Here is a 15438-nt window from a genome sequence, read left to right on the forward strand (position 1 = left end):
ATTATTTTTTAATTGATCAGTTTTCAAGTTGATGGTACCAAGTCAACCTCCTCAGGGCAGAGACTGTTTTTTTGTTTTTTGTTTTGTTATGCATTCAAACAATACCTAGAATAGAGGAGCCCTGGTCTATGGCTGGGGCCTCTAGGTCCTACCACAATACGAATGTATTAATAAGGGCACTTTTCAAAGAATACCTTAGTGTTCTTTTGAAGCTGAGGAGCTGGTCAGTGAAGTTTTGCTCCTGGTCCCATTGTGGAAAGCCTATTTCATTCATGCAACAGCTCTGAATGGTGCACAGATTTGGGGTAAAGGTATTTATTGTACTTTCATTTTATTTTTCTCAATGTGACTTAGAGGGGCACCTAACAAAACCCAATGGCAGCACCCCTTCCCCTACCTTGAATAGTGAGTGATGAGGATGTGGCTTTTAGAGATTATACCCACCTTTCCTAAGAATCATTATGGATCATGGGCAATATTTATAAAAGCACCTACATCCCATTTTCAAAGAGGGAGATTTTCAAAGGCACAAAAGGCAGGTAGGTGCCCAAGCCACATTGAAAGTCACGGGGACTCAGATTCCTACCACCAATCTGTGTCTTTGAAAATCTCTCCTCATAGAACCTAAGGCTAGGATTCACAAAGGTAGTCAGGTTCCTAACTCCCATTGAAATCAATGGGTATTAGGTACCCAAATTCCTTTGAGGATCTGGGACTAAGTCACGTTTGAAAATGAGACCTAGCTTCTAGATCACTAAGGCCCAGATTTTTAAAGGTATTTAGGCATTGCTTCACTCGGTTGCTAACTGATTTGGGAGGCTAAATCTCATTTTCAAAAGGCATTTAGGCACTTAAGAGCCAAATCTCACTGACAGTGGGATTTAGGCTCCTAAGTGCCTAAATCCCTTTTGAAATGCGAGTTAGTCTGCTAAATCAGCTAGGCATTATAATGCTGAGCACAACAATACCTAAATACCTTTTAAAAATCTGTGCCTTAATGTACTTTAGAAAATTTTGCTCCCTAAATCCACAAGAGAACAAACTATTTCCAGAAAGTTCCATAAAAGACTGAGTTGGTGTAGCTGATGAGTTGGTGCAGCTGATGATGATTTCATTTGAAAAAAAAAGAGAGAGAGTTTTGATGTCTATGTTTAGCATTAAAAGCAATATTTCCTCAAACTGCTACTGCATACAGTTGTAAGATAGTATTTTACCACTACAGGTGAGAAATACATATGGAATACTGATAGGCTTAACATCATCGGAGAAACCTAGTGAAAAGGGGCTTAAGATACAGGGTTTGGGAATATTAGATTCCAAGAACAAATTTTATTGCAGAACGTTAGAAGCTCCACTTTCAAAATGTGCTAGTACCTGGCAAATATAAGGAAAATGTTGGGAACACATTTTCTGGGTCCATTTTGAGGTTGAAGTGCTATGTAACAGGCTTGCTTTTGAGAAAGCAAAGCATCCAATGGAATAGAAATGGTCAGGTTAAAGATAAATCCTCTTCCTTTCCCCATGATGTCGAGAGCTTTTATGCAACCAAGCTGGTATGTCTTGATTTTACAAAGTGTGTGTGTCTGGGGTGGGGGAAGGTTTGGAGAGACCATGAAAAAATAGCTACACAGATACACTCGAGTTCACTCCAAATAATGGCTGGTGAGCCAACACTTTGCCCATCTTTGAATAAGAATGGGCAGCAAAAACAATTGCTGCTTCAATCCAAATCCCGAGGAAGGATTTTCCAGGAGGAAATATAAGGGAGTAGCCAGATTGCCTGCCATATAAAGACACTCTAATTGTCTCAGTGGGACAATACCACTTTATTTGGGTCTAGGCTTAAGAGATACTTCACTGTTCTGTGCTATTCTGAATACTGCCATTGTCTTAGTATACAGTATTTCACGGGGAGGAGGTGGCTTGAAAGTGTAGAACAGACATTATTATTTTATTTTTGAGTATGATTACTATTTGTGTTCCAGTAGCATTTACAATGTGCTAAGCACTGTCCATACACATGGAGTCAGTTCCTTCCACAAAGTGTACAAAATGTAAGATTATAAGCAACACACAACAGTGAGGAACAGTGTTAATATGTTCAGTCTAAATACATACACTAAAATAATATCAGCAATCTTTCAACTGAACCAAAAATAGTTTGCTAATTTCTTGTAGGTGCTTTGGCATAAGTGGGTTTGGACGGAGAAGGTAGTGACCTTGCAGATCGGGTTGGGGAAGTGGGATGTTCCATAGATGGGGATGGCATGAAGATGGTTGAGGGCTGAGATTGGCATCATTGGCAGTGTGTTCGAGTTGGTAATGTGACAAGAGCAGTTAAGTAGGAAGGAGCAGAGTTGAGAATGAAAAGCCTTAAAAGTGAGCATGAGAAGCTAGAATTTATGCAGAGGAAGGCAGGGGCAGTGAATGTCAGAGCAATGGGTGAGAAAGATGATCAAAGTGACAGTGTTTTGAATGGGCAGGAAGGAAGCCACAGAGGAATCAGAGAGGTCCATGAAGAGGAGGTTACAGTAATCAAGAGTTATGCAACCTTACTTGAAAGCTTTATCTTTGTAATTAAAGAGAAAAAGTCAGATTTAATGGGGAAAGGTTAGATCCTTGTGGAGCAAGAATCAGCAAAGATTGGACAGTCTGGAAATATGAGGCAAAAGAAAAGGCAGGAGTCAAAGATGACTTCCAGCTTACAGGCCTAAGCAACAGGGAAGTTGATGGTGGCATTGTCAGTGGTGAGAGAGAATAGAAAGAGTATCTGAGGATAGAAAGTTAAAGGAGCTCAGTTTTGCTTATATTAAATTTAAGATGAACACTTGATACCTAAGCAGGCAAACCAGAACAGAAAGGTAGATTTCAGTCATCGACCTAAAACATGGTAGCTGAAGCTATGTGAGGGCCAAAGAGAGGTTTTAAAGAGATTGCCTCTCTCTTCCTGCCACACTGCCACATCTGAGGTCAGCAGAGAGGATTGAGCTGGCCTTTGATACAAAAAATGCAGCTGCCAAATGTCCATTTTCTGTGGGAGTCCTTTGCACTGCAATTCACATTCACCCTTGGTCCACCACAACAAGGATTCTTTTTTAACCTTCCAAGTGCTATGACTCTTTTCTCAGAGTCATTTAGGTGAGTTGAGAGTCCTTATGTAAAGGGGCTAGCAACTAAGTAAAAATGATGAGTGTTAAGATGGGGAAGAGTGTCTTCAGTACTGTGGTGAAGTCTACAGCCAGGGAAGTTTTCAATAGGGAAAACTGATAAATTAGAGCATTGTACTGAGAGACATAGATTAGCTGTGTGTTTGGGGAGAAAGCTAAGTAGGCTGGATAGGTTCCAGAGAAAGCTAATCAATAAAGGGGAAGAGGCGGAAGCTACAGAGAAAAGAAAAGGAAAGGAGCATGATCTAGCCTGCAGATAATAGTCGAGGTGTCTAGTAGATCAGCATTAGGCTCAAGCTTATTTAAAATCTTTGTTATGACCAAGCGTTTCAGAAGTGTCCAAACGAGATTTTGTGAAAGAAGCCTGACTTTTAGAAAGTGCTGACCCCACCTCCCCCACCCCCAGTCTCTGAAAATTAGGCCCATCAGCGGTATCTGAAGTTGGCAGCTAAAAATTGAGGCAACCAAAAATCCATTAATGGCTTTTGAAAACTTTGTCTTAATGCTCAAAAGAGTAAAGGGCAGGTTCCAATCCTTCATGCATGTAGCATGTAGTGGGATAGTTGCAGGATTGAGACCTACATTGATGAAACTGAGAGATACTAAACAGGCTGAGGGGTAAACACCAGCAAGTATAAAGAAATAGCATCTAGAAAGATTTGAATGTCTAGGTTTCTAGGTAGCAGGTTCAAATTCTACCTAAACTATTGCGAAGGAGGTGAACATTCTCTTAATTTACAGATATGCTATAACTCAAGCAGAAGTTATGGGCTTGAGGCAACTTTATTGGATGGAGTGCTATGGCTTGCATTATGCAGGAGGTCAGACAAGATGATCTTAATGGTCTCTTCTGGCCTTAGAATCTATGAAATATGACAAGAAAAATAAACTTCATATTGAACTTGGGAAAAGGCAAGATAATGCATCTGGGGGAAAATAGTTGGATGCACGGGTATTCAACAACTGGGAACAACTTGGAGAAATACTAAAATGAGACCAAGGCATAATACTGATGAGAGTTTCCAGTGTAGCATGACAGCAGAACATCACATTATGTGGCAGGAACTTCCTGAAGAATAACTCCTTTCTGTCTGTCTCCGGTGCAACTGCGCCTGAATTATTATAGTCAGTTCTGGGCACCTCTGTACCAATATATATTAACAAATGGGGAGGAATTCAGAGAAGAATCTCAAAAATTGTTACAGATTGATTTATAAGAAAAGATTGAGAGAGCTAAATATGCATACATGCATTTACCGAAAATGTATGTATTATTGTACTTAAAATCTTAAATTAAAGGATTAAGGTTGCAAAATCAAAGACTCAAAAGTTAGGAAATGCCTGAATTAAGATTGCCTGTGTAACCAAAAAGTTGGTGGCAACAATATATTGTATTTTATTTGTTGCACGCCTTTCTAGTCAATAAGAACAGGGTAGTCATCTGATCTACTTAAATTAACCCATGTGCGGCAGACTCTGATATAATTAACTTTTTATTTGCTGGATTTAAAATGTTACTCACAGCACATATCAAACAAGTTATTCCACTTACTGTTCTGTTGTGGCTGGTAAATGATGCTGATTGACTCTCCCCAGTAACCAGAAAATTGCTAAGTGCTGGTGTCCTCCCTTCTAAACATTATGGGCAAGTCAGCCTGGGGTGGAGAATTAGAGACAAAGAGCTAGTGCCAGGAAGATGGTGGTAGCTGCTGAGCCAACCTCACAATTTTGGAGTGGGTCTCCCAACTTAATTAGCACATCTCTTCCCCCCTAGATTAACCAATTCCTGGGCACCATGATCATATTGTGTTACACGGCTCTGCCCCCAGGATTTTATGGAAGGATAGCAAAATGATTTTTGAGTACACTCAAGAATAGCAGACTCATTCATACAACAAGTAGGGGTCACCAGAAGCTGCTTTCTGCTGAGGTCTGCTTGTAATGAAGCCTTTGCATTTGAAAAATGGTGCATACGACAGCTGCCCAGGTAAGTTGGGAGTCTGGATGCTGCTGTGTTAGCAGCCACTGAAAAGTTTTGTGTGAATTCTGGTCAATTTTAGCACTTACATAGCTCTTTACAAATTTGTTACAATAGCCCTGTCAGTTGGCATTATCTCTTTCTCACACATAGGGAAACTAAGGCAGAGGACTAGACTGCGGCCTTCTACGAGCGTAACTGAGTACCCATCCCAATTCAGAGGAAAGTCCACCGACAGTCCATAGACCTACAAGGCACCCAGAATCGGAAAAGTGCTGTGTAGAACTGGCTGAGGACCAGGGTGTGGTCCAGGCACCGGAGAGGTGAGCTGATTCAGCTCATCCTCAGGCAACTTTCACTGTCCTTCTTATTGGACTGTGTGGGAGGATTCCAGTGGAAATAGTGCCAGACCTTCCCCCCAGCCAATTCTACTGCATTAAATGGAGGAAGTAAACTCCGTTCTCCCACGCCAGTGGGAGTGGTTTGATTCACGCCAGTGGTTTCAGTGTCAGAGCCAGGTCTGGAACGCAGAATTCCCTTTGGTCCTGTGCTTAGTCAGCTAGACCACAATATTGCTAGAGATATTGAGTTGCCCCTCTGTGTCTCCAGATTTTATATTAGATTCCATCAATGGCAAGGCTAGGTAATGCAGTCTCACCCAGCTACAAACTGACGTGGGGCTTCTGAAATAGTGAGGAATGTGTGGTCATGGGTTACTTAGAATTCAAAGGCCAGCCCTAGGCAGCTGTGGAGGGGCTGTGAGGAACCATTGATCTTTAGGAAAATCAGTGACAAACTTCTAACGCTCGGGCTTATGTTATATTTTCAAGGTTCTTTTTTAGTGAGATTTTTATTAAGTTGCCTATCACCCTGGCATGTCAGTGCCTTCCATGAAAAGGAAACACAGAAGCATGGGTGGTGGGTATAAAAGGCCAAGGAAGGCCTTGCTGGTCCCCACTGCTCACCGCATCCCTCCTCCTCCAGACTGAGGAGTGAGGAGGGACATGAAGGGTCGGCAGACTGAGCAGGCTCGGCTGGCTGCTGGGGCCGGCGGGTGGGAGGAGCTGGCGCTAGAAGGATGGCGGCTCAGCCTGGCAGGCACTCGGGGACCTGGCGGGATGGCGGCCCACCAGACACAGGGGGAGGCCAGCGGCTCAGCCCGACTCTGGCTGGGCCATCAGGGTTGGGGGGCCGGCAGCTCGTCCTGGCGCTCGGGGAGGGCAGTGGGCTGAGGGAGGGGTGGGGGTGGCAGCCGCTCAGCCCAATGTGGCTGGGGCGGGTGCGCAGGCCGGGGCTTCTCCGGGTCTCAGGGTTCCCCTCAATCAGGGCTTTTCTTTTACAGGGTGGGAGGGGGGTTTCGGGGCTCCGCATGGTGTGGGGGTGGGGGCAGCAGGCTTGTCTCCTGAAAGCTTAAATCTACTGTGGAGGTTTAAAATGTACCTCAGGGTGAGCATGCTGATGTCTTTGAGAGGTTATTGAAGAAAAGTTCAGTCAAAGAGAAGGGTTTTAAAATGAGATGGGCTAGAAACTTGCATTTTTTGACGATGCAAAGATTGGCCCATATGTTTCTAGATACCCCAAACCCTGAGTCAATCATAAGCTTCACAACCCACAAAGACCACCTGTGCACAGTGTCGCACAGGGAGGAATGGGGAAGTTTGCTCCAGATCTCTCATTTGACTGGGCCCCCAAAATGACTAAGGGATGGGGTGGCCAAATTTGAGTGAGAGGCGTTGTGACCTGGCATATGGGGTCGCAGTACCAGTCAGGTGTGGCACTTACCATCAATAGTGCAGGGAGCAACTTGTCTATGCAGGCTGGGCCCAGATCCTACTGTTATATCCACAGGCGCCAACTTTCTCAGATTCCGGAGGGTGCTTGACCCTCACTGCTCTGCCCCAGTCCTGCCCCCACTCCACCATTTCCCCCAAGCCCTCACCTCTGCCCGGCCTCCTCCTGCACCCTCCCCCACCTTTTCCTGCCCCTGCACCGCCCGCTCCCCCCAGCACCTCCTGCATGCCACAGAACAGCTGATCATGGCATGCGGGAGGCATTGAGGGAGTGGGGGAGGCACTGACCCGTGGGGCTGCCAGTGGGTGCTGAGCAACAACGGAGTCAGCGCCTATGGTTACTGCTGGTGGCATCATTGCACTGGGCCCAAAGCAACCCAATGGGCTGAGAGCCCAGAGATGATAGAAGGTTCAGGAATACCACTCTCACCGGCCGCTGGACCATGAGTGCCCCCTTGCCACACACCGGGCAGTTTTCCTCTTTGGGGAGAGCAACAACACCACAAGCCTTGACCCTCTCTGACCCCACTCACTTTCTTTAACTCTTTCATTTCCATGGTAATTGTTTTGAAAGGGGATAGCTCAGTTTCACATTTTTGCCGGGAGCCCACAAAAACCTATTTTGTGGCCCTGCCAGTGCATGTGGGTTGGGGACAGGGAACATCAGCATCAGGGTGGAGATGATTGGAGAACTAGCTCAGGAGCAGACCTAGAGAGGAGATGATACCTGATGTAGGAGTGGAGACCAGAACTACACCTGAGGCAGGTAAATGGGATGACCGATGCTACAGCTCTTGTTTTTGCTCTTGCACTTCTTCTGAAGTTATCAGACTGTGGTCTGTGGAGAACAGGCTGATTCTCCTCCTTGTTTCTAGTTACTGAATTGCTTTAAAAAACCGCTAAAAATTGATTACTTTTACTTTTCCATGGAAGCAATTGCTGTCATTGCTACAGGGATCTTATGTGATTTCAGATCGGAGGTGGTCCACACACTCATGAACTAGAGGGGAAGTAGTTCTCATGAAAATCTTTTCATTAAGATGTGGTTCACAGTATTACATGGTATAAGAACCCCTGCTATATGTCAGGATTCTTCCTAAATACTCCTGCAGCGAATGTGTGGGGTATTTTTTTGTTTTTTTTCTTTACTTACAACTTTCTCAGTTCAAAAAGTTTACAATTATCAGAGAAGCAAAGGCTGAGTCTAGCAGGAGTAAATTCATTGACTTATTTATGAGTAAACGCTGCTTCTTTTTAAAAAGAAAAAGAGGTGTGAGAATTGTTCCCAGAGGGAGTTTGTTTCTAATTCCATTGCTTCAGTTAACATTAGTATATTGTCTCACATAGAACAGTAATTTATTGTATTTATTACCTCCATTGTTTGCAATGAGTTCCAATCATGGCTTTTGGTTTAGTTTTAAGCCGTTGTAAAACTAAATATGCTCTCTGTCTTTTATGTGTAAAAGAGCTGGTTAAAACACACACAAGTTGTTTAAGATGGATCAGTTTATTTTTATTACATTAAAACAATGGAGCATGTTATTAACAAAGTGGTATAAAACCATAGAAATGATTCAGACATGATATATACATATTGATTTTGATGAACCCTAATGTACTAATATTTATAGTTGTTCACTAAAAATGCAGTCTATTTTTGATGCCATGGTCTCTGCTCCCACCCTCTGTTAGAATACACAAATGCCCATTGTCTTCTCAGTACCTATTGTTATTTTTAAGTAGATGACCATGATTGCATAGTGGCCCCGATGACTGCACTCCTGGTCATCCTGAGAAAAGGCTGTGTACCCTCAATTCACATTGCGTTCTATGGAAGCTGACAACAGTAAGCACTCTGCAGGTTTGGGTATTTTTGTAAAGGTCTGGAGAAGCCACTACACTCCCTGGAGAGCCATGACGGATTAGAAACATGCACTCAAATGACACAATCACAAAGTCACAGCAGTTCCCTCCAGCTGAGTGTAGTCCAAATCTGAACTGTTATAGCTATACCCTACTGCTGCAGTGGAAGTGGGAGAGAACCAGAGTGAGAGCTGCTTGTGAGTTTTATATTGCCCACAGCTTAAGTCTTGTGGTGTGGCACATTTCTGTAGGTAATGGTGCTTTGCTAGCATGCACTGTGTGGGTGGACAAGAGCTGGTGTGCCAGGAGCATTTCTGTGGCTCCATGTTTTGGACTTTTATATCACCTGCATCTGATCTTGTGTAACATAGATGAATTGCCAGCGCTGGCAGTCTGCATGGGAAGGTGGGGCAAGCAGCCAAAACCAATATCACACAGATAATAGGTTTGCAAAGCATCACATATAAGGGAAAATAAGCTTCTCTTTCCCTTGAATGGCCCATATCAGTTCTGACACACACGCATACACCTCAGTTCAGCAGGCAGCTATGTACCTGCACTCTACAGAATGAGGGAATGCAGAGTCTGGCTCTGTCTTACTTCCTTGTGTAGGTTTTCCACTGTGTGCCTGTTTTATGCAAATGTACAGGATTTGGAGTTACGTCATTAACAGCTGAATTATGCAAGCCTTGGGCTTCATCTCAACTCCCATTGACTTGAAAAGGAGTTAAAAGTTCTCAGGAACTTGTGGCAGATTTCTGAAGTTCAGCATTTTGTAGGATCGGCCCCCAAAAGCCCAAGGATGGTATTTGTGATAAAATAGTATAGCGTTAGTGTGTAACTTCAGATTTATCTTGGCATCACATGAAAGACGATTAACAAGTTGGTAGTTTAGTGGTTAAAGCCCATCCCGGCAATAGCTTGTTAAAGCCGAAGTAGCAATAGTAAGTGAAAAGTGACTAATGCATAACTAGCACAGATATCCACACAGGACAGGCCTAGAACAGAACTAATATTAGTTCTAACTAATTGCTATGTGAGGCCCGAGATTGTAGTAAATTCTGTTGATGTCAATAACTTCCAAAAGCGTGAAAGATTTTCTTCCAATTTAAACACCACAACTCAAAGAAAAGAATCCCGGCAAAATCTCTAATTAAAACAAAATGTAAAATACCACAGCAAAAATTAGTGAGAAATTATTTTTGTCCACTTCCTTGTTTATTTCTATTTCTTTTTAATGTAAAAGGATCGTTTAATTAAAAAAAGAGAAAAAAAGCCACTTTTGCCTTTATTGTCCAGCAGATGTTTGTGTGTTTATATTAGTGACAAGTGAATCGCAAATAGGGTTAGAGGTTTGGATAAGTACCCAAACATTTGGATGCTTTTCTAAAGTATATTCAAACTAATATGTATAGGCCAAATTATTGGGCCAAATACCATGTTGTTACACCCTGTGCAACTCTACTGAAGTCAAAAGGTGCAAGTCGGAGGAGATGTGTCTTCTTGAATCTGCAAATGTAGGGCCAGAAATCGCATGAGAGTTCTGTTCCTTCTTCTAGGGAAACAGGAAATAGGAAGAATTTACCATTTCCAGTCTGAACTCCGGTACGCAGATAGCCATGCAAATTATTTTTTCCCAAAGTAATTGTTAAGGTTTGTTTTGATTCTGAGTGACATTTCAGGTCTGTTCATACTTTATGCAAATCATTTTGCCCATCTCTAGTTAATATAATGTTTTTAAGGCAAGAGGATGGGACTGTAAATAATATAATTGTATATCACTCTGTAACAGAACTATGCTTACTTTAATTTGACAGCTGATAAAAAAAACCATATGCAAAAAATGTAATTTAGAAGTCTGTTTTTGGTCAAAATTTAAAAAAACTTCAGCCAGTCTTGTTAATTCTTTTGATTGCACATTTTCAACTGGAAGATGGTCTCTGTGCATTTTTCAGGTTGTCTCTTAAGTAAATATACTATAGTGCTGTGGTAGCAATGCTATTGTAAGGGGAGAGGTGGCACTTCTATGAAGTCCTATGCTTAGTCACATTAATTTCTGCCAAAGTGACCTTTTGGGCTAAAAATCTCCCATACTTGGTCTTAGTTCAAATGTAATGTAGCAGAAAGCTTAATGAAAAACTATTGGGTTTTGTAGTCATTGAGAGATAAAGAGTAACCACGATGACTTGGGAAACTATAAGCCAGTTAGCTTGTCAGTCCCAGGCAAATTCATGGAGAGGCTGATACAAAATGCAGTCGGTAGAGAATTAAAGGATGGTAGCATAATTAATACCAATCAACATGATTTTATGGAAAATAGGTCTTGTCAAACAATCTTGATTTTTTTTTATGAGATCACAAATTTGGCTGATAAAGACAACTGTGTTACATAATCTTGTTAGACTTTTGTAAGGCATTTGACTTAGTCCCACATGACAGTCTGTTAGAAAAAAAAATAGCAATACACATAGTCAATGCAGCCTATACTAAATGGATTAAAAGTAACTAAACTATGGATAACCTGTAGATCTCAAAAAGTAATGGTTATTGGGGAAGCATCATACATAGAGGGGTTTCTAGGGAGGTCTGGGAAAATTTATTCTGAGCCTAATGCTGTTCAATATCTTTATCAATGATCTGGAAGAAAATGCACAATAATTTCAGTTAAAATTTGTAAATGATACAAAAAATGTCTAGAGTGTTAAATAATGATGGGGACAGGTCAGTCATAGAGACTGATCAGGATTGCATGGTAATGTGAGCTCACTTAACAATGTGCTTTTAAACACAGCCAATGCCAGGTCATACGTTGAAGAACAAAGAATTAGATCACCCTCATCAGATGGGGGAATGTATCCTGGAAAGCAGTGACTCTAAAAAGGACTTATGGATCATGGTGGATAACCAGCTGAATATGAGCTCCCAGAGTAATGCTATACCTAAGAGGGCAAATGTGATCCTGGGATGTATAAGCAATGGAATATCAAGTAAGAGTAGGGAAGTTGTATTACCTCTGTGCATTAAGGAGACCAACCAGTTCTGGTGTCCACACTTCAAAAGGGATGTTGGCAAGTTGGAAACACTTCAGAGAAGAGCAATAAGAATGATTCAAGCTCTGGAAAATATGCCTCATATCTGTTTACTTTATCCAAGAGAAGGATAAGAGGTTACTTGATCATTGTCTACAAGTAACTACACGGGAGAGAGATGTGTGATCACAAATGACTTTCTTTAATCTAGCAGAAGGAGGTTGAATGAGATTCAGTTGTTGGAAACTGAAGCTAGACAAATTCAAACAAGAAATGAGACTCAAATTTTTAACACTGAGGGTAATTAACCAATGCAACAACTTATGTAGGGATGTGGTGAATCCTCCATCACTTGAAGTCTTTAAATCAAAACAGACCGTCTTTATACAAATATACTATAATTCAAACTGAATTTAAAGGCTTGATGGAGAAATTACTAGGTGAGATTCTTGGGCCTGTGTTATGTTGAAGGTCAGATTGATCGTAATGGTCCCTTCTGGTCTGTCTGTCTGTCTCTCTCTCATATATATATACACCACACACACACACTTTTTCTGCTCTTTGGATTGTTTTAGCAAATAACAACATTACATGAATACGAATTTTTAAAGTGAATGCTAAGGTTGATGTTTTAATTGTATAAAAGGCAGACAGTTTGGAGCTCATCAAATGTAACTCCCTTTCATACGAGCATTTGAGTAGGAACTTAGGGCCTCATCCAAACCCTTTTAAAATCAGTAGAAAGACTCCCACTGTCTTCAGTGAGCGTTGCATCAGGCCATTAAGGGTCAAATTCTGCCACATTCATCCTCCTTGGGCATAGTGGACCCTTCTGCTCTGCAAATAGGCCAGGATTCCTGGAGCCTCCTGTACATTGTGAGGGACAGCACCATGTACTGGGTGAGGCAGATTAAGGATGAGGGAGGCTGACGGAACCTCAGCAGCTATCATTTCCATTCCTAAAAATAAGCCATGGCGATCCAGGAAATAAAAAAAAAATCCCACTAGTGTTACCACTGGTTCAGCAGAGAGCAGTAGCATGCATGAGACAAGACCCCATTGGCTTCTAGCGTCTTTACTGCTGTGATAAAAACAGGTCCAGTTGCAGGAGCTCTGTCTCTGTTAGGGGTCCTCACAGTCCGGTGAGATGCTTATATAAAAGTATCTTTAATATGGATGTGGTCTGAGATACACTAGAGAGTATGTAGAATCTTTCTGGCTGGGAGGAGGAGCCCATGTGAAGAACCTTTCCACTAAACCTGTGCACTTGGGTTGTGTTCAGGAGATGGGTTATGGCCTTATGTATCTTACTAGGTAACAGAACATATTAGTCAGCAAACAATACAGTTTACTAGGAAGGAAATGGATTTTTTCCTAACCTGCTGCTCCAATAAGTCTGTGTAAATCAGCTGAGTGGGCACTGTTTACGTTTTGCCTGCCCCCATTTTGTATAGCCAGAGGGGTATAAGTCTAGCATTTAGCAGATTACCACATTTTTCAAATATGCTGATATATCTTTCGTACAGAATGAGGAGAAGAAAATAAACACTGATTTCATGTGCTGTCTCTTAGCTCTTTTGGACCCATTTAATTAAAGACCTTATTCTTTAATTAAATGAAGCAGAGATATGTTGATGGGGGAACCTTAACTCTGAACTTCCCTAATTCAGTTTAACAAAAATCTTAACTTTTTAATTCTGTAGCAATATAGTTTTCTACATTAAATACTCAGTTCTGTTCTCGCTGTATACCTTGGGCCAAAAAAGCCCAGTTCGCCCATCTGCTCTCTTGGCCAATCTATACCTGGGAAACCTGGCTTGGTCCATTTGGAGGTAAGTGCAGAGGGAGCAAAAAACATATGCATGAGCTCTTCCCAAGGAGTCCTTTGAGTCTGTCTGACCCATACTCTCTCCCATGCTGGCGCTGTGTGCCTAGGAACGACCTCATTGGTCAGGCGCCTGTAACACTGGCACATCTCCAGTATCGGGGCAGCAGGGCATGAGGGAGGTACAGAGAACATGGCCCTCCCCTGCCTATGTAAATAAATAAAAGTTATCCCTTGTACATTGTGAATGATTGCTGGATGAGTTTTGCCATAAGGGGCGGGCTTCTTACTCCAAGGTACCCCTTCTCCCCAACTGTCTCTTTTCCCTGGCTGGCAGCTCCAGGGAGATGTCACTGGGTCACGTCTCTGCATCCCCATTCCTAGGTCTCTGCCTCTTTCTACCCCACTCCCTAAGATTGGAACACCTTTCTCATCTCATTTCACCAAGCCACTGCCATCTCCATGTCACTTCTGATTCTCCTCCTACAGATTCAATTCTTCCACTGTGCCCACAAAAACCAAACCAAACATTAAAATACAGAATTTCAAATTATTCTTTCCACAAGACTTTACAATCTTCTCCATGTCTTCTCTGGAGATTGTAACCTCCTCAATGTAGGGGCTGTCTTCATTTTGTGTTGTACAGGAACAAGCGCATCACCTGTGGGTTAACAAATAATAATTCCTTCTGCACTGGCACATCATGGCAGGCACTTGTTTCCTATATCCCTTGCTTGGCTAGTTGGACTGGGGGAAGTCTCTAACTCCTCCCCTGGCAAAGAGAAGTTGGATAACTGTGTAAGCACTCTCATGGGATGCTTCTCCACTTTAATTTATGCGACCATTATTGCATGCGGGGCTACAGGGCTTTGAGGATCACATAGCTCCTGCTTAAACATAACCTTAAAATTCTCTATATTTAGTTTTTCTGATTTGTTTTCCAAATTATCCAGCTAAACAAACAACACCAAAAACCCAAACGCCTAGACTTTATTACCTGCATACAAAAAGATGCCCTTTTGCAAAAATAAAGGCATTGACAGCATACTTTGTTTTACTTACGAGCATTTAAGTATTTTAGATGGCATTTAGCACATAGTTTTAATACAGTTCTCTGACTCTAAAACAGCTAAAGATCTCCAGTTCAGTGTGTTAGTGGCAAACAATATCAGTGGTTTGCTTTGCAACACAAGGTCTTTGTTGTTGTAGGCTTTTTTTAAGCCTTGTTTGTGTAAATTCTCAATGGAAAAGTGGATAGTATGCGTGACAGATGGTCAGAATAATCCAGCTCTTTTACCAGTCTGTGAAGGGCATTTCAGGTCTGTGTTAAATAAGGAGTCTAACATCTAAATATTTTAGCATGTCATACGGTAACTGTAGGCCAAGTGCACTCCTCTGTTTTCTGCGAGAAGTGCTGGTGGAGGGAGGATTGTTTCTAGGAGTGGAGAATGCCTTCGTCCACCCCCCTGTGGGATTCAGGTTCTATGGGCAGAGAACCAGACAAGGCAAGGGACTCAGCTATTATCTGTGGCATGATCTGCCCCTCCACTCAATGCATTTCCAGGTGCAAATTAATATTGATATTACAACATTAACTGGTTCATTCCCCCACTGCTCAGCGAAACCCTTTGTGTGGGAGTGGGGATGGGTTCCAGGACAGTGAGAGCCGGGGGCACTTGCAGGAGGAATTGGGAAGAAGAACAGAAGCAGGGATAAAGGGTTCCTGCCTATTCTGTAGGGCAATCTGGTCCCCCAAGGGGAAGGTAACTGAGTCCAAATTCAGGAG

This window comes from Natator depressus, chromosome 2 (genome assembly GCF_965152275.1).
Source record: "Natator depressus isolate rNatDep1 chromosome 2, rNatDep2.hap1, whole genome shotgun sequence".
NCBI lineage: Eukaryota > Metazoa > Chordata > Testudines > Cheloniidae > Natator > Natator depressus.